This window comes from Pseudopipra pipra, chromosome 14 (assembly GCF_036250125.1).
Source record: "Pseudopipra pipra isolate bDixPip1 chromosome 14, bDixPip1.hap1, whole genome shotgun sequence".
NCBI classification, from domain to species: Eukaryota; Metazoa; Chordata; class Aves; order Passeriformes; family Pipridae; genus Pseudopipra; species Pseudopipra pipra.
This window is the reverse complement of record NC_087562.1, coordinates 8,343,815-8,361,981: the sequence shown is the minus strand read 5'-3', so window position 1 is coordinate 8,361,981 and position 18,167 is coordinate 8,343,815. Positions and strand designations below refer to the sequence as shown.

Below are 18,167 nucleotides of genomic sequence, written 5' to 3'. Positions count from 1 at the left end.
GGCTTCCAGGCCTCTCAGGCATGTTGGTCACCAGACTAGTGTGTGTTGGAGGAGGGACAGGGCTCCTTTCTCACCTTTTTTTAAGAGAATTTAGGTCAAATGCTGCAGTTATGTGAGCAAAGTCCAAGCTGGTCATTAGGCTAACATTGGGTTGTCCCTGGGCCTTCAGCCCTGAACTCCTGGGGATGAGTTGGAATGAGAACCGGTGGCATGTTGACAGGTGTTTTTCAGGTTTTTAGGACTGTTTTTGGGAAAATTTGGCAAATGTCTGATCTCCAGAGCCATTTCATGGTAGACTCAGAGATATTTTATGTGAAGCACATTGTAAAATGTGATTTTTGCTTGAATTTATCACTACCCCTTAGCCAAACGAGGCCAAAGTAGCCAAATCTAGGCTGAGCAGTTCTGCCTGGGGAGCTTCTAGGCCCCCTCATTTCCCATGTTCTTTAGAGGAAGGAGGCTGTGTCAGCTGCAGAGTTTGCAGGTAGATTTTCTTTTAAAAAAGATTTTCTTCCATAAAAGGAAAAGCTCTTTGCTTAAAATTATGCTCTGTTTAGTATTGCCTTAAATTATTGAGAATATAGTGATGGTAAGGAAATCAACCTGTATGGTGAGGAGTGTGATGTGCAGAGAGTTAGTCTCTGCTTTCTCTGTGCATCACAGAAGGCATCATCTTTCATTTCAGTCATTGATTAGCAGCTCCCAAACCTGCTGCATAGCCTGCAAATCCTGAATTCCAAACAACAGAGTTCACAGCTCGTAGTTGGGGCGGCATAATTCAGCCTCAGCTGCTTTATGCTTTCTTTGTCTGGTCAGTCAGCTTGAAAATTTACCTGTCTGTAATGAAAAAGCATAATTGTACCCTTTGCATGAGATTTTGCTGAGGTTTAATTTATTTTAGCTCAGTGTTGAGCCTGCAGCAGTCAGTGCCGACAGTGGGAGCATGGGGGCAGCTCCCGGCTCTTGGCAGCCTGTTCGTGGTTATTGGGTTCCTGGGGTGCTCATGGGCCCTTCTCCCAGAATTATTCTGTTTATTTCTGCTCAAGTCTGTTGGTTGTGACTGTTTGAGGTGCAAACCTTACAGGTTGCCCTGGCCTTTCCCTTTCCTCTGTGTTAACATGCTCCCTACCCAGGGAGTGTTGGCCATCCCGGTGGTGGAGTTGGCTGCCGATGACTAACCCAGCTCAGGAATCTGCAATATTTTTGCTTCTTGTTGGCACTTTACCCCAGGCAGTGCCAGGCACTCAGCCCTGCCCGTGGCTGTGGGCACCCCATGACCCCTCCCAATGTTCGTCCTGCCACGATAGGGTATGAGTCTGGGTGGTAACAAACCAAGGAACTAAAATCTTATCTCAATAGCTCATGGTATTTTGTTTTTTATCTCCCCTCCTGCCTCTTAATTTATAAATGGTATTACCCAGTCCCAGGATCAGCTTTGGGAGATGTTGTTGCTCATGAGGGAGGTCTGGCTGTGAACCAGGGTGCGCATAGTGCCTGTGGCATGGGTGGGGGTCCTGCCTGCTCTGCCCACACCAGGATGTGATGATGGGGACAGGACCTGCTGGTGGGACTTTGGCACTTGCTCTAAGTTGCCCGGCTTGAAAGGAGGTGATGGAGTCCCCATCCCTGGAGGTGTCTGAGGAATGACTGAACGTGGCACTCAGTGCTCTGGGCTGGGTGACAAGGTGGGGATCGGGCACAGGTTGAACTCGATGGTCTTAAAGGTCTTTCCCAACTTAAGTGATTCTGTGCAGAGTTTGAGTATTTAAACTCAATGTGTTAATTGCAGTGGTGCCTTGGAGTTAAAGGAACTGGGATGGGAAAGCAGCTGGTTGCTGTTCCTGCTTGGGGTTGAAGGAAGACACAGTTGCATCAAACCCAAACTGATATGCTGACTCACAGGGGATTTTGGGAGCTGATTGAAGCTTTAACCTACCCTTGCAGCAGCAGAATCCTTACAACTGGACTCCAGAATAATTTTACCTAAAACTCATGGGCTTTGGGGAGATGCAGTTGTCTGATTTTTATTTTTATTTATTTTTTAAGCAATCACACCCCTGTGCTTCTACTTCTACTTTTTATACATTTGCCATGCCATCAGCTACTTAGGATGCTTCCAACTGAAACTAAACAGCAAGAGCTGTGGTGGAAGTAAAATACTATTTTATTTCAGGAGGAGATCGGGGAATCTCTGGGTAAACAACTCAATTCAGCTTCAAAGCCTTTTCAGCTCCGATGCATTGTTCCTCCTTCAGCCGCTGCCTCGCACCCTAATAAAAGTGGAAATCAGGCATGGGGGGAGGGGGACACAGCAGAAAACACAAGCTGAGAAGTGGAGATCAAAAGGACAAACAGAAGCAGAAGGCAGGGAAAGGGAGGCACAAAGAGTCACAGCTGAGCTGCGGAGCCTGGGAGGGATGGAGGAGAGACAACAGCTATTAGAGGAGGCTGGGAACAATGGGCTGAGCTTTCATTTGGGTTTAACAAAGCTGCCTTCCACCAGCGGAACTCCATGGACGCTGTGGCCTTAATTCATCTTGAAAGTTGTTGGGTTGCTGCTCGCCGGGGCTGGAAACATGCTTCGGTGTGGAGGCTGTCCCTTGTCGGATACACGGACCTCTCCATGGATGGACCTGTTCGAGGGCCACAGGGATGAGTGTTTTCTCCCAGTTCATATCATGGTAAAGTCTGTCCCAGTTTGGGTTATAGAATCACAGAACAGTTAGAGTTCAATGAATCTTAGAGCTCATCTCATTCTACCCCTTGCCATGGGCAGGGACACCTTCCACTAGACCTGGTTGCCCTGTCCAACCTGGCATTGAACACTTCCAGGGATGGGGCAGCCACAGCTTCTCTGGGCAACTTGTTCCAGGGCCCCATTGCCCTTATTAGTAAAGAAATCTTGATTGGCAAGAGTTGGAGTTGGAAGGACTGTGGGAACTAGCCAACAGCAGTTCTTTGCACTGGGAATGTCTCACACAGCCAGAACGTGCTCCCTGAGCTTCCCCAGCTGATTAAACCAGTTCCCAAACCTGGCAGCCTGCAAGCAAACCCAGCTTTGTTAGTAAAGCCTCTGGGCTTTCAGGGCAAGTATTTATTGTAACAAATAATTTCTACTGGCTAAAGAATGAGGAATATTATTTTTGTGGAGCAAGCAGTACGTGTTGCTGAGGCAAGGAGACTGGCCACCGGTGTGGTCCCATTCTGGCTGCACTCTGGCACTCGTGTCCCCAGCACCCCAGACCCCCAGAATGTGGGCACACAGGCTCAGTCCTGCCTTCCCCAGCTTAGTGCTGGAAGCTGCTTATTCCTTCTCTCCCATCTGCCTCGCTCTGTTTGGAGCTCTGCCTCTGTGGGGGCTGACCTATGGCAGCCCCGGGTCCTGGGGTGCCCCCAGGGCCAAGGGGGCCAGGAGGTCCCTGAGGAAGGAATGAGTTTATCCCGACAGATGGGGAGGACATTCCTCAGCCTCGGAGCTGGCTTTCTGAGGTTGTCCTTCTTGGCCTGATCCCGGGATGAGGGCTGTGCCATGCTATGGGGAGGTGGCTGCGGATGTTCTCAGCCTTCCCTTGGCCAGAGGAGTTTCTAGACCTCGGTTTGATTGTAAAAATAATCATTGGACAGTTCAATGCCGTTGTATCGTTCTCCCCCCTTGCTGCCCGTGTTTGCTTTCCTTTGTTTGGGTGCCTTCTTGCTCTGACTTGCCTCTCTCAGCCATGCTGGATGAGCTTTGTGGAGTGAACACTCTACCTGGGTGCTTAATTAAAAGGAGGGAGGATGTATTCTAAAAATCCTTGGTTTCCTTGCCTGCGTGCAGCGTGTTGCAAGGGTTGCTGAGCTGGTGGTGGGGAGGGGAAGCGAGCGCAGCGTTCAGCTGACAGAGCATCTGAATCGCCGGTTGGAGCCCGGGGAGTTCAGGAGGGGGAGGGAGAGTGAAATGGATGCTGAAATCCTGAATCTGCTTCTTAAATTTCCTCTCTCCCTGGAGAGGGAGGGAGCAAAGTTCAGCGTGGCGTGTTTGGCTTGGCTCCCTGTTACCTGCTGTCTCCTCCCGAGCGGAGCACTTGTGGCAGGGATAAAGGATGGAGCTTTATGGTGGGAGAAAGGACTTTTTCCTTCAGCAACGTTTGCTTGTTTGTGGTGGAAGAGCATTAAAAAAAATAATCCAGCATTATTGAGGAGTGAGTGGGCGAATCGCTGCATCAACTGCCATGGTAACTCCTGAAGGGCTTCACCCAGAGCTGTCAGAGCTGGATTTTTAGTGCTGTAGTGACTTTTAATGTAGAATCCTTTCCAGGCTATTTAATTATTTGGTCTCCTCATTTAAAAAGAAAACAACACAAACTCCCTCTTCTCTGAACTACCTTCTTGTTGATGTTGTCCTGTCTGACCTGAATTCATCTGAACCATGGGGCCCTGAGTTGAGCACCGTAACTGTGCTTATGTGGAAGGAGCATGGGTGCTGCTGCTTGTGTAGTCATGTAATCATGGAATGGCTTGGGTTGGAAGTGACCTCAAAGCTCATCTCATTGCACTCCAATACTCTTTAGTCCTTGTGGAAGGAAGCTCAATGGGCCTCAAGCCCAGCAGGTGATTGGGAGACCTCCCCAGGGATGTGTCCCACAGTGGGATGGCTCCTGTGCTCCTGCCCAGTTCCTTTAGGAGGGTATGCCAGTCCTACCCCTGAGAGGGTAGCATAGGCGGTATTGGCTTTGAGACACCTCCGTGGCCTCAGCACCACGTTCTTCTGATGGGAGCCATCTCCTCCCACCCAGCTGTGGCAGCAGCGTGGGTGTGCCAGGGCACCCAGAAGGAATGTGGGAGCAGTGTGCCATCCCTGCTTTTATCTGCCATCCCTGGGTCTGTGGGAGAATTCATGAAGGATATGTGGTGGTTGGGAGCATCCATGAAGGACATGTGATGGCTGGGAGGCCGCTGTGTTTGTTGTTCATCAGGCTGCCCTGGCATGTGAGGGTCACTGTGCAAACCAAACTCTGCTCATCTGTCCTTATTGCTGCTGCTTTATACCAGAAGAAAATCTAGGAATGAGGGCATTTAGTGCTCAGACATGGCCAGTGGGGTGGCTTTGTGGAAGCCTCTCATGGATGCACTTGGCATGGGAGGTCCCTGGGCCTCACACTCACGTGGATGAGATGACTCTGGGTGTGATGGATACACCAAGACCTTGGTGTTCAGTGATTTGGGGGTGTTTCATGGCGCAGGATCCCAGTGGGATGGGCTGTAGCTGTACTGGGAACCTCTGTGTGAGGAAGCCCAGGATTCTGGTTGCGGCCCTGGCAGCTTCCTCTGCAGCACCACCCATCTTAGCTTTGCTCAGCATCCCAACGGAGTTTAAAATGGTTTCATCCTGAATTATTTATCTCCCAGAGAGAGAGAGAGAGAGAGAGAGAGAGAGAGAGAGAGAGAGAGAGAGAGAGGTGGTGGAGGGAAGCAGGGAGGGGTGGGCTGAGCACGGGCAGGAATGGGCAGCGTATGGTGGGGACGGGGGGCACCCCAGAGCAGCTCTGGGCACTGCTGGGCTTTGTTGTTCCTGGCATTTTCTGCTGAACAAAAGCTCTGGATCCCGGGTAGAGGCTCCCGTGGGAGCCCTCGTGACCCCTGACCTGCCCTCCTGCCACCTCCAGCACCTCTTTGTCACCAGTGTGAGCAGTGGGCGTGAGGGTCCGTGCTGCGGCCAAGGGGCGTTGTGGCTGGTTTGCCGGAGCAGGACACACCTTTACTAGTGGTTGTGACCTTTACTAAAGGGTTCCACACTGGAGGAAGGGCTGCCTCCCTCCCCACCAGCCACTGTGCTGCCCTACTTCTCGCCAGGCTCAGCCAGCCCTTGCTGCAGCCCTACAAAGAGGTTTGAATGCATTAGTTTACATGGAATTAATCTCCAGATTCCAAACATGCTTTCAAGCTGGTTTGGCCTTATTTTCCTGCAAAAGGAGGCCAACTCCGCGTTGTAGGCAAGGGCTGTTGTAAGTGAGGGTTGAGCAGGGAGAGACCAGCACAGGCACCATATTCAGGCCATTAAAAGGAATTTCTGGCTCATGGACAAAACAAATTGAAAAATCTCCTTCTTTGTCACCACATCAGCAGTGATGGAAAAACAGAGCGAGGTTGTGGGGTGATCCTGCTGGTAACCACGGCGCCTTTCTGAAGGGATTTGAGCTCCAGGTTTTCATAGGAAAATAATAAAAGATTTTAAATGTGCCACAAATGATTGTTAGAAAATCATGGGTGAGGGGAGTGATGGGAAAATGTTGTTACTGGGGATCAGGAGAAATTGGAATGCTGAACTAAGGTGAAGTGCTTCCAGCAACAGGTTGGTCCGAAATTCCCTGTGCTCCTTTGTCTGCTGCCAGGGAGGGAATGAGGAGCTCAAGTGCTCCCGGGATTTTTTTGGATAGCCTGTCATCCCTGAGAAAGGAACAGTTGTGTGGGGGTGGGGAACGTTGTATTCAAAAGTGGGTGAAATGGAAACGAGCCAAAATTCTGCAAATTTATAAGGAGCAGCAAACAGAGATTTCTTTGAGGAAAGGTCGGAGTGTTTGCTGTGAGCACAGCCCTGGTAGGAGTGTGCAAGGAAATGGAAACTGTGCTCCACTCTACAGGGCTGTTTTCGTCCTTTAGCCAGGCAAAGATACACAAAGCTGCTTATTTTGGGAGATGGTGGAATGTTTCTGTAATAATTTCAGCAAATTTAGGTTCACATAGAGCATCTGTAAGAGCAGCACATCCCCAGCTTCACCAAGGGTGTTCTGTGTGGTGGAAAAAAGTTGCTTTCCCATGAATTTGATGGCTTTAAAGTGACAAGAGAGCAGGGTTAGTTGAGATATTGGGAAGAAATCCTTCCCTATGAGAGTGGTGAGGCCCTGGCACAGGTTCACCAGAGAAGTTGTGGCTGCCCCTGGATCCCTGTAAGTGTTCAGGGCCAGGTTGGACAGGGCTTGGAGCAACCTGGGATAGTGGAAGATGTCCCTGCCCATGGCAGGAGGTGGAACGAGATGAGCTTTAAGGTCCCTCCCAACCCAAACCATTCTGGGATTCTGTGAGTTTAGAAGTGGTTTTACCCTGAAGAATCCTCTAGGTTTATTTTTCCCTCCCTGTTTAGTATCCTGCATCTGCCAGGTCCTCATGCCTTGCTCATGGATGAACGTGCAGCATTCCTGTCCCAAGGAACCCGTCCTGTCTGTGGGTCCTGGGGAAGCCGTGCTGGGCAGAGTTGAGGAGCACACAGGGCTCAGGCAGAGGAAAATGATTAGAGAAGGGGCTGGGATGGTTCTCAGGAGGGAAGGGTTGAGCTGAACACAGGAATATCCCCGTGGGGTCCTCGTTGTGCACCTGGGAGCTGCTGGATCACTAATAACTCCGATTAGGACTTCATTTGGGGCTGACAGTCCTTTCCCCTTGTTGACACAGAGCATGTAGAAGCATGTAGTGTTTGAAACACAATATGCAAAGCACCGTGTTAGTAACTGACTCCAGAACATTCCTGCGCTGCAGAGGCTGCCCACAGCCTGCGGATTTCATAAGCTCCTCTCTGAGCTGGCACAGGGAGGACGTGGAAGCACTGAGCTGGAGTCACAAGAGAGCATGAGCCCTTCCCTTGAACCATTCCCACAGTCCTCAGGCTTCCAGTGGCCGTTGGAGTCTGTGGGCATTTGCTCTTTCCAAAGGGAGAGAGATCCCAACCTTCTGCAGCTTCACCCAATGTTGTATCACTGGAGCCAGGAGGGAGCATTCCCTTATCGGGGTACGGTTGTGCCTCTGGAGGAGGGCGAGGGTTTGGGCACGTGAAGTGGCCACGAGGTGCAGGGAGGTGCCGGTGGTGAGCGCTTGGCCGGTTGCCCGTGGGCAAGCAGAAACCAGAGTTCTCTCTGGCAGATAAGCACCAGCAGGAAAACACGCCGGTGCTTTGCCACGAACAGGAGCCTGGTTTGTCTGTAAACAAGTTCTTTCGCAAAAATGTCTGCTTGGGACGGCTGGCAGGGAAAGTGAGGAGCCAGGAGCGTGCACGCGTCTGGCTGGGGAACAGGGAATGTCGCTGGGCACGGAGAGGAGATGCTGCAACAACTGGCTCTGCCACTTTAAGCTGAAGTAAAAACCACCCCAAGATCCATGTGGTGCTGAGCCGGAGCACAGCCGCTCGTTGCAAATATATGAAGAAAAAGCCACCAAAATAGAAAATGTCATCATCGCTCACGGGGCGGCGGGAGCCGAGCGCAGCAAGTGGTGGCAGAGTGGGACAGGAAGTCTCCTCCCCCTCCCCGAGCAGAGCTGATCAAAAGGATGTAAAGCTTGTTTACAACATGTATGCAAAATACAGTTGGGGAGAAATCTGAGGGCTTTGCAGAACGAGTGCACTAGGAGTGGGTGATGTCGTGCTAATGTAGATCTGAGGCTGCTGAGCTTGTGACCCAAAGTCATGGAGTCATTGAGTATCTGGAGTTGGAAGGGACCCACAGGGATTATGACAACTGGCCTTGCACAGGACACCCCAACAATCCCACCCTGTCCCTGAGAGCATTGTCCGAATACTCCTTGAACTCTGCCAGCCTTGGTGCTGTGACCCCTGCCCTGGGGAGCCTGGTCAGTGCCCCACCACCCTCTGGGGGAAGAACCTTTTCCTGATATCCAACCTAAACCCCCTTGGCACAGCTCTAGCCATTCCCTTGAGTCCTGTCAGTGGTCACCAAAGTAGAGGTCAGTACCTGTCAGGTCATTGTCACATTGAGGAAAGCAAGACAGCACCTTCCAGTGAAGTGGATGCTTGGAATGCCCACTGGAAGCTTCCTGCACCCCTGCAATGAAGGCTGGTTGTCAGGAACTGGACACTTCATAGTGCTCCAGGAGAACCTCAGGCCCCAGGGGTGCTGCCACCCACTGGGCTGAGCGTTTTGGGTACTCCTGATGCCTAAAGGTAGGAAAGATGGACATTTTGGAGCTGCTTCAGAGTCTGGACCGAAATGGCAAAGGTGTCTCTGGGCTGATGATGGATCAGGGATAGAGTCACGCTAGTGTGTGTGGAAACAGGTCAGCTGTACAGCCTTCAGCCTCGCTCACCTCTCTCTGCCTTGGCCAGAGGCTCTTCCTTACCTCACCGGGAGTCTTAAAGCTTAATCCATTGTTTGTAAAGCTCCTTAAGATCCTTGTTTGGGAGCGCTGGAATCTGGAGGATTAAAACCAATTTATTTTTGTGTATCTTGTATAATGTGTGTCTCAAAGACTTTCCAGAGGAGGAGGAGTTGTGAGCCACAGGGAGATGGCAGGTCCGGAAGGTAAACACGAGGGAGGAAGCGGTGTGGAAGAACAAAGAGGGAAAAAGCCAAAGGCTGGTTCCCCGTGGAGGAGACTTGGCTGTAAGGAGGGCGAGTTTCCAGGCCTGGAGGAAAGGGCTGGATGTAGCAGAGCATCTTCCTTTTAATCCCACTTAAAGACCCATCTGGTCAGTGCTCCTACCCTTCCCCACCTTCCCAGTCCTCACTCCCTTGTCCCCACATCCCTGGATGCACTGGCACTGTCCCCTATGGCAGCTGCCAAAGCTTCTCTCCCTCTCCTACGTGCCAGGTGTGACACACCAGAGAAAAGGCAACCCGGTGCTTTGGACATAGGTGGTGCCTTGGCTCCCGTGGAGAAGGAGAAACTGGTGATTAAATTCTTTCCCCAGGTGCAGGTTGGAGATTTCTGTGTGGGTGTGTTGCCATCTATGACACTTTGCATTTGAAACACGGTGTTTTCCCATATGAACTTCTTTGGGGTCACAGGACAGGAGTCGTAGTTGTAGTCTCCATTGGGATTCCTGGTTTCAGAGCTCACTAAGAGATGTCCTAAATCCTGATAAGGTTGCAAGTTAGCGTTGGGGCATCCAAATGATGTCCAAACACATTTGAGACCCTAAGGATTCTGTTATTCAAGCTCTATAATCCAGGAATAGGAGAGCTCGGCAGGAGTGGCCGTCAGGTGGTACTGGTGGTGCTGGTGTGGGGCTGGACCCAGTGCTGTGTGTTGGCAGGAAGGTGTAGGTGTGGCACAGGAAAATTCCTGAGGTGTGGGTGTGCTGGAGCCAGGGAGGATGAGCGACTGGTGCCAGGGGCTGGGTCTGGCCAGTGCCAGGCCCTGCTCACTGGGAATGGTGCTTGGGAGCATTGGGACATGACAGGAGGGACGCTCTGGGTCCTGGGACACTGCTGGTTTTATGTCTTGGCACCATAAGGTTGAGGTTATCCTAAATAGAGCAATATTTATTGTTCCCCGGTCCCCCTGAGGTCAGAGTTAGGGAGTTATAACTCCTGGGTTATGGAGTGGCAGGAGATTCCGTGGGGAGTAGGTGGGACGGGCTCCCGAGTGGCTTTGCACTCACATAACTAATGGGATTAACACAGTATTCACTTAGAGAAGAAAAGAAGAGGCTGGGGCTTGAATGGGGCTCAGAAGCCTCATTTCACATGTTGGGAGTGGGAAACACAGGCTGCTGAGCTTAGCAAGGAGAAAGTTGGGAGCATCTGGTGGGTTGGAAGCCTGGCCGTGCCGACTGGCAGCGCCTGAGCAGGGGCTGGGGGTGTGTTTGCCTCCCAAACATCTGCTGCCCTCAGGTTTTGGGTGACCTTGCCTGACACCCATCCTGCTTGGGCGTTAAAAATAGAGACACCTCTGCCTGCTGGGAGTGGAAGCTGAAGAAATTAAGAATCAAGTACCAGATTCCTTGGGAAGGTTGCTAGTAGGAGAAGAGCTCAGGTTGTGTCTGTAGCAGACCTTGCATCCTGTAAATATTCAGGCATTAGGCTCTTAATTAAATGTTCCCTTGATTTGAAAATACCTGCTGTGGTTGGTCCACGTCTGTAGAAAAGCAGGAATTTGCTCGAGGAAGTTCTGTTGCCTCTTTGCTGAGATCCTACAGCAAGTCCTTCTGGATTGGAAAACAATTCATTTTATTAATTTGAACTATTTTCCTGTTTTTGCTGTTCTTCATGTCTCTCTCTTAAGTCCATGACTCTCTTGCCTGCTCCACTATTTACTCCTTAAAATCCAGTTACTTATTACTCCAGCTCACCTGTTACTGTGAAGCTGAGCTCAGTCCCTGCAGCTCCAGGTGTCTTTGCTTTACACCCCATGATCCAGCACTCCCTGATCCAGCACTCCATGCTGCCTTCCTTGCTTCCTGTCTCACCTGAAAGTTATTTGATAGGGACTTGAAGTGCTGTTTGAGCTCTAGAACTAACATTTCCCTCCAAATATATTTTTTCTTTTGTTCTGCTTGATCCTGCGACTATCAAGTAGTTTAAATAAAGCTGCTTTTTTTGTCTCCTCGCCCTCAGCAGTGAAACACGAGAACTCTGAGCAGGCACCAATATTTCCTCTTGCACAATAGAGAAATAATCCCAAAGTTGACTGAAGTTTCCCTGCCCGGTGACCTCGTGCATCCCCCATCCCCAAACCATTGCAGTGTGAGAAAGCAAGTGGAATATTGTGCATTTCAGGAGAATTTTTGAACTCCTGGTTAATCCATGGCACGTGAAGTAGAGCATGGCACAGAGCAGAGTTTTGTGAAGCTCCACTGCCGATGGTGGAGCCGAGAGCGGATATTTCAGTTTTTGCTGCTGTCAGGTGTAACCTCAGCTGGGGCAGATCTGTTCCACTAGGAGATGGACTGGGATTGCTGTAGCAAGAGGCTGGGTGGGGGTGTGTTTGGGATGGAATTGAGGCTTGTGTGTGGTACACGAGGACTCTGCCTGTTTGTGGGGCCAGGGTGGGACGTGCCATGTGCTCGCTGGCCGGGACAGCTCGGGATTGCTTCATCCAGTACTCTGTGTGCTGGGAAGGAGCAGGGCCATGTGCTGTGTTTGAGGAAGAAGGGAAGCTGCAGATCCAGGTTGCATCAGAAATCTGCTGATTGTTGTGAGTGAGCGACAGCCAGTTATTCCTGGCGTCTGATCCTCCTCCTCTGCCGGGATTTGTGGGGTTTGTGTCTTGCTGTTTCACTGCACTCCCCATCCCTGGAGGTGTTCAAGGCCGGGTTGGATGGGGCTTGGAGCAACCTGGTCTAGGAGCAAGTGTTCCTGTCCATGGCAGGGGGTGCGACTGGATGATCTTTAAAGTCCCTTACAACTCAAACCCATCTGAGATTCTGTATTTCAGCCCCTTTGTGCCCCAAACCAATAGGGTGGAGATACCTCTCCCTGCAATATCCCACCACACTTTTATTGTCCTCTCCTTCTTGACTTCATTATGTCTTGATCTCTATAACCTCTTTAACATGTGTAAATACTGAAATGAGATTATCTTTAAAGAGCCCTTTATTAAAAATGTACTGCCCGTCCTAATCAGGAGAAATGTGCCTGTAGCTGCGTTTCTCTTGCCTGCGTTTCCACAAGTAGGGAGGGCAGGATGGTGAATCATCTCACCAGGGTGACAGCTTGTGCTGGAAACCGGGCAGGTTTCCTCAGACCCCGCACCAGTGTGCTGCTCCCCATGGCACGGTCCCAGCACCTGCAACCCTGGAACTCCACAGCACAGGAGTGTGGGCCTGCTCCCACGGGAGGGTCCCAGGAGCATGTTCCTCTTACTGGGTTTAGGCAACTCTGAACCTCATTAACTTGCACTTGGTGGCCCTTGGTGCTGAGGGCCTGCTGGGCTCAGCTGACTTAGCACCAGAGTTTTTGGCCGAGCTGTGTCCCAGCAGTGCCAATGGGTTTGGGCATGGCTGGCTGGTCTCTGATAAATCAGGAGGCCCCAGGGAATATCCTCATCCATCCCTTCCCAAACCAGCCCTGGGTCTGAGCAGGTGGATGGGACATGGGACCTGCACCCCAGTGTTGTGTTGGTGGGTGCCCAGGGCTCACCCCGCAGATCCTCCCGGGGCGGGGGGGAGGATCAGAGCAGAGGAGGATGGGGTACAGCCACTGGGGGGGAGCTGGCAGGGCACAGAGGGACATCCCAAACACAGCTTTAGGCCCTGCATGGGGACTTTGGGCCCTGCCATGAGACTGGCACGTGAGGGGCTAAATTGGAATGGGCTGCAGCTGCCTTTCAGTGCATGATTTAATGAGCTTCAGTTCTGGGAATCTGGTGTTTGCTGCACAGAGCAGGGGCAGGAGGACAGGGAGTCCCTGGTCAGCCAAGGCCTCGGGGCCACCTGAGGAGCACGGGGGTGCTATACCAGGGGTGCTGTGCCCCTGCATCACAGTGCTGCCTGTCCTCATCACTGAGCACTGGTGTTAGTCCTACCCTGGGCCCTGGAGCCCTTCCCTGGGGCCTTGCAGGCAGCTGTACCTGCCTGTGCCTGGGACCCTGGCCTTCCTTAAGGGATTGCTGGAAACTCCCCATATCAGTGTGCTGTTGATGAGCAGGGTGGTCTCACTGCTTTGCCTTCGGTGTTTATTACTGGAGCTAAGGAGCCTTTCCCCTACGGTTCTGGTGGAGCCTTCAGTGCGTGAGGATGATCAGAGGAGGGTTTTTTTCCCCTTGTAAAATATATTCCAGCTCCAGTTTGTAATGTGGCAAGAGGGGGAGCAAGAGAAGGGAACAACAGCATTAGCGGATGTAGAAGTAGCTGGAATGAGAAGCTTTTGTGCCATTAATAACAGTCCTGGCGGGCAGCCAAGGCTGGGAGTGTGGGATTAGCCTGAACAATCAAGACTGCAGGATCAAAACAAGGAGGCAGGAACAGCGAGGTCACACTGCTGCCATCTGCGCTGCCGCAGTGGTAGGAGGGAGCGGAAGAGGGGCTGCGCTGGAGGAGCGATGCTGATGGCGCAGGCAGCGCCTGCCACCCCCAAACCGGCCCCGCACCCCTGCCAGGGCTCCGGCCTTGGCCATCACCTCCAGCTCTCCAGGCACCTTCCCGGGCCTGTGGAGGGAAGGGCGGCTGCAGCGTGTGGCTTTTAGGAAATGGCTTCTGAAAAAACAGAAGCGGCTCATTGGGGCTCGACCATGCGGCTCTTCCGGACTGACGGTCCAGCGGTGTTGGGGGGGTTGGGATGGGGGTCTTCATGTGACAGTGCCCACCTGGAGTGTTCCTGACTCCATCTGGTGACCTGGGGTGGGCAGAGGTCACCGGCCGGATTCAGCCCCAGCTTTGTGTGGGTGAACCAGCCGTGTCCCTGCTCGGCATGAGGGCCGAGGGGACCTTTCCGGGGGCTCCACGTGAGGGTTTACATCACCCTTCCAAAGGAGTCCAAAAAGGGCTGTCGTGATTAAGTCCAGCTGGAAATTAAGCACCACGCAGCCGCTTGCTCAACCCCCCATCTCTCCCTGCCACCCTGGTGGAATGGGGAGAAGAATCAAAGTAAAACTTGCATGTTGAGATAAGAACAGTAAAACTTATATGCTGATATAAGAACATTTTAATAATTGAAAATAAAGTAAAATATAGTAATGGTGGTAAATGATAAGCATAATGATAATGAAAAGGGGAAAATTTGAGATTTCAGCTGAAAGATGATTTTTGAAGGAGATGGAGGCAAATCTTGTTCTGCTTCACTCAGGCCCCCATCAGCCTTTGCCGAAAACCTTCCAAGAGTATCAGGAGCAAAACGATTCCTGTCGGTTGTGCTGCTTCTCCTCCCTTTTTCTGTGACCCAGTAAATCTCTCTGTCCTGTGAATGTAAATACAAAAGCTGAAACGCGAGAGAAGCAAAGCAGTGTCCCACAAACTGCCTCCCAGCTCTTGCTAAAAATATCTCGGTGCGGTGCAGTAACTCCCAGGCATTCTTTTGTCTGACTGCTTTTGAATTCCCTAATTGAAGTTGGTTGGAGGGCAGTGCACCAGCTTCCTGAATAGCTCAGATGTTGATTGTGAGTTAAAAAACAAGAGCAAAATTGTTTTTCCTTTGTGCTGCCGCGCTTTTATTTACCTTCCCCCTCCCCTCCCTCATTTTTAATCTCTGTATTTTTTTCACTTGCAATTTGATTTTGTGAGACAACCGCATTAAATCCGGCTGCGGGGAAGGGGCCGGGAGGCAGCGAGCAGGAAGACACAGTTTTGGGTACGTGATGCCACGTGCGCCTCGGAGCCGGAGCTCCGTCGGAAACATCCGGGCTGGTGCAGAGATGCTCTGCAAATGGAGCTTAACATAGTAGGAAGTGTTAATAATATTTCTAATTGCCTCCTAATAACTAAATCTGTGGAATTTGGCACCAGTTGGGATATAGTTTTCTCCTGCAAAATCTGTCCCTTCCCTCCAGAAAGAAAAAAGTTGCCTCTCTGACACACAGCAGTGATTCCTAAATTCATTGGAGTGGAGTTTTCCAGGTTCCATGTGGCCTTAAACCAGTCCATGGAGCCTTTGAAAACTGCAATGTTTTGGTCCAGCACTCCAAACTTAATAGAGGAAGAAGAATAAAATCAGGCTGTTTCCCTCCTTTCTTCTTTTTTTTTGGTCTTATTTTTCATTTGGACCTGGAACCTGAGAAATCCAGGCTCGTTTCAGGCACTCCCAAAAGGCTGGGGGAAGCACACGCAGTGTGTCTGTGTGGCTCTCCCACCCACCCAGAGATGGTGCCTGAGCTGCCATGGGAACAGGAAGGAAAAGTTTCTGACAGGTAATTTGTGATAAGTCATGGCCAGTCCAGGAACCTCCCCAGAATATTGGGATAAATGGAAAAAATTGGAATATTTGTGTGTCTATCGGTAAAACGGATAAACCATGAGTGCTCCAAGCTCTGGCAAACAAAAACAGACATTGCTTTCATGTCAGTAAATTAAAGGTTTGAGATTGGGATGGAGATGGGAGAGAAGCTGATTCAGATGCTTCTTTAGGAGCTGGGATTTATTCAGGCTCTCTGTGGTGGGAGACATTTCATAGCTGCTCAGCAGCAGCAGAAAAACAAGCACAAATTTTTCTGTCTTCAGGGATAACTGCAGTGAAGCACATGGGGGGAGGGCTGTGCCTGGACCGAAATACCTCCCCATCCCCCTGTGGAGCACCAGGCCCTGAAACTTCCCCAACACGTGGGACTGGGGGCTGCTCCTGCCCACGGAGCTGGAGTGGGGACTGGGCTGGCCTGGGAGGAGCTGGGCTCCTCCAGTGCTGTCCTGGGAAATGGAGCATCTTCCTGGTTTGCCACACACAAAAATGAGATGCCAAATGGAGAGAGCCTACAAGCTGGATGTGCTGCCTCTTGTTCTGCTCCGACAGAAAACCAGGAGGATTTGTTGGGAAGAGCCAAGTCCTGCCTGTACACACCCCACTTTTGGCACAAGGATGGGGGACCAGGTGGAGATTTCCACCTCACTTTCCTTGCCCCTCTTCCCGCAGGCAGATGGACTCTGTAGGTGAGAAACACCCTTATGGATGCCCCATCCCTGGAAGTGCTCAAGGCCAGGTTGGATGGGGCTTGGAGTGACTTGGACTAGTAGAAGGTGTCCCTGCCTTTGGCAGGAGGTGGGATGAGATGAGGTCCCTTCCAGTCCCAACCAATCTGTGATTCTATGATCGTCCGAAACCTCCCTTCCTCTGCAAAACCATGGCCTGCTGCTCCCAGGAAATTGAGGCATGGCCAGTGGTGTGGGGCTGGAACTGGATCATGGCACCAGATCGTGTCCCCTCTGCTCAGCTCCCAGGTTAATGTTTAACCTGTTTGGGTTTCAGTCCCCAGGGTTGTTGGTGTTTCAGGGCACTTTGTGTGGGCTCTGAGCAGCCCCTTGGAGGGGTTCAGCTTATCGGCTGCGCAGGAATGCAAAGAATTCCTGGGGAGGAAGATGAGATTTCCTGTTCCCAGTGGAGGGAAACCAAGCCTGGGCAGGTGACATGGTGATGTTTTATACACACGGCAACTCCCAGCTTTGGGAGCCTCTGCTCAGTTTCCACCTGGCCAAAACATTTAACTCTCACTGTGAACCTTAGAGGGGAGAGAGCTCCAGTGGAAAAGTTGACGCAGCCTTATCTGCCTCTGTGATAGAGGAATCCGAGCCCTGGCTTATGTCAGGCTGGAAGCTTTTCCCTTCCCTTCCAGCAAACTGCATACCGTTTCCTTGGAGCAGCTCCTTCATGAGGGGCACATCCTTCAAGGAGTGTGGTGTGGTCAAGAATACGGGTCTGGGTTCATTTTCAATGCATATTGAATTCCCTCATGGCTGTCTTTGTTAGCCCAGTGTCTTTTGAATGGTCCTCTTTGGAGTGGTACAGCATTCCCGGCATCCCTTCTCCAGAAACTTCAGCCCTTGCCTTCAGTGTGCAATTATTCTTGCAGGAGACATTCAGGTCATCTGTTCCCCTCATGCAGTAAGTGACACTTCTACCCATGACTGATGCTGAACATAGTCCGGGGTCACCTTACCCAGCACTCCGTGCCTGAGGCTGCTGTTGCAGCGTGAACAGGCTTCCAAACTTTGTTAGCAGGGAAAAAGCCTGGAAATAAATTTGCCAGCAGCGCCCAGACCCCCTCGCTGGTGAGGTGGAGTCGTCCTAGCTCAGCCCGGCGAAGTGGGACCTGCCGCTCCCCTTGCACCATAACCCCAATAACTGACCTGAAACGGCGGCTCCGGGGTCAGGCCGACATCTGGCACTGCAGCCAGCAGGGGAGGGAGGGGGAAACACTGGCTGGAAGGGAAGGAGCTGGAGGAGGAGGGGAAGCGGGGTGGGGTGGGGTGGGATGGAGTGGTAAGAACAGAGCCGGGAGCTCCTGAAGCTCCAGGGTGAGGCATTAAGCAGAGAAGGGGCAGGATCTAATGCTCAGTGATTTTTGCAAGCGGCTGCCACAGGCTGGCTCGGGGCGGAGGGCAGCGTGTTTGCAGGGAGGCACCACAAACAACAGCAACGGGGCAGTTAATTGCCATCTCTCTGTCACGCCCTGGTCTGCATTTGTCTTGGGGCAGGATGTGTTTGCAGATGGATTTTGGAAGTAGCCGAGGATCAGATGGTTTTTGTTCTTTGGTTTCGCTGTTGGTGCTCGGTGACGCGGAGCTGCCTCTGCCTTCAAAGGCTGTGGCTAATGTTACAATTTCCTTCCTGCTATGAGCTGCTGTTCTCTGTGCTCACACCTTTCTGGAAGCCTTTCAGGCTACAGTATTCTCTACTTGGTTTTGTATTACAAGAATCTTTTTCTGGAAGGGTTGAGAAAAGCCTTTTCACTTTAGGTGCATAAAGTAATAATAATCTTTTCACCTACTAAAACCAGCCCAAGGTTTCAGGAGACCGAGTCTGCTGTGGTGTGTTCTG

At 51.5% G+C, this 18,167-nt stretch overlaps 1 protein-coding gene and 1 long non-coding RNA gene across 3 annotated transcripts in view; one reads left to right on the top strand and one right to left on the bottom strand.

The window, feature by feature from the left end:
- ANKRD11 (ankyrin repeat domain containing 11) overlaps window positions 1-18,167 on the top strand; it is a 137,330-nt gene that overhangs the window by 55,861 nt on the left and 63,302 nt on the right. The gene's annotated exons all lie outside the window — the stretch shown is intronic.
- On the bottom strand, window positions 2,147-4,474 carry LOC135422106 (uncharacterized). Its single transcript, XR_010434311.1, has 2 exons — window positions 4,365-4,474; window positions 2,147-2,633 (listed from the first exon to the last, which is right to left on the bottom strand). It is a non-coding gene; the product is annotated as an uncharacterized LOC135422106 (long non-coding RNA).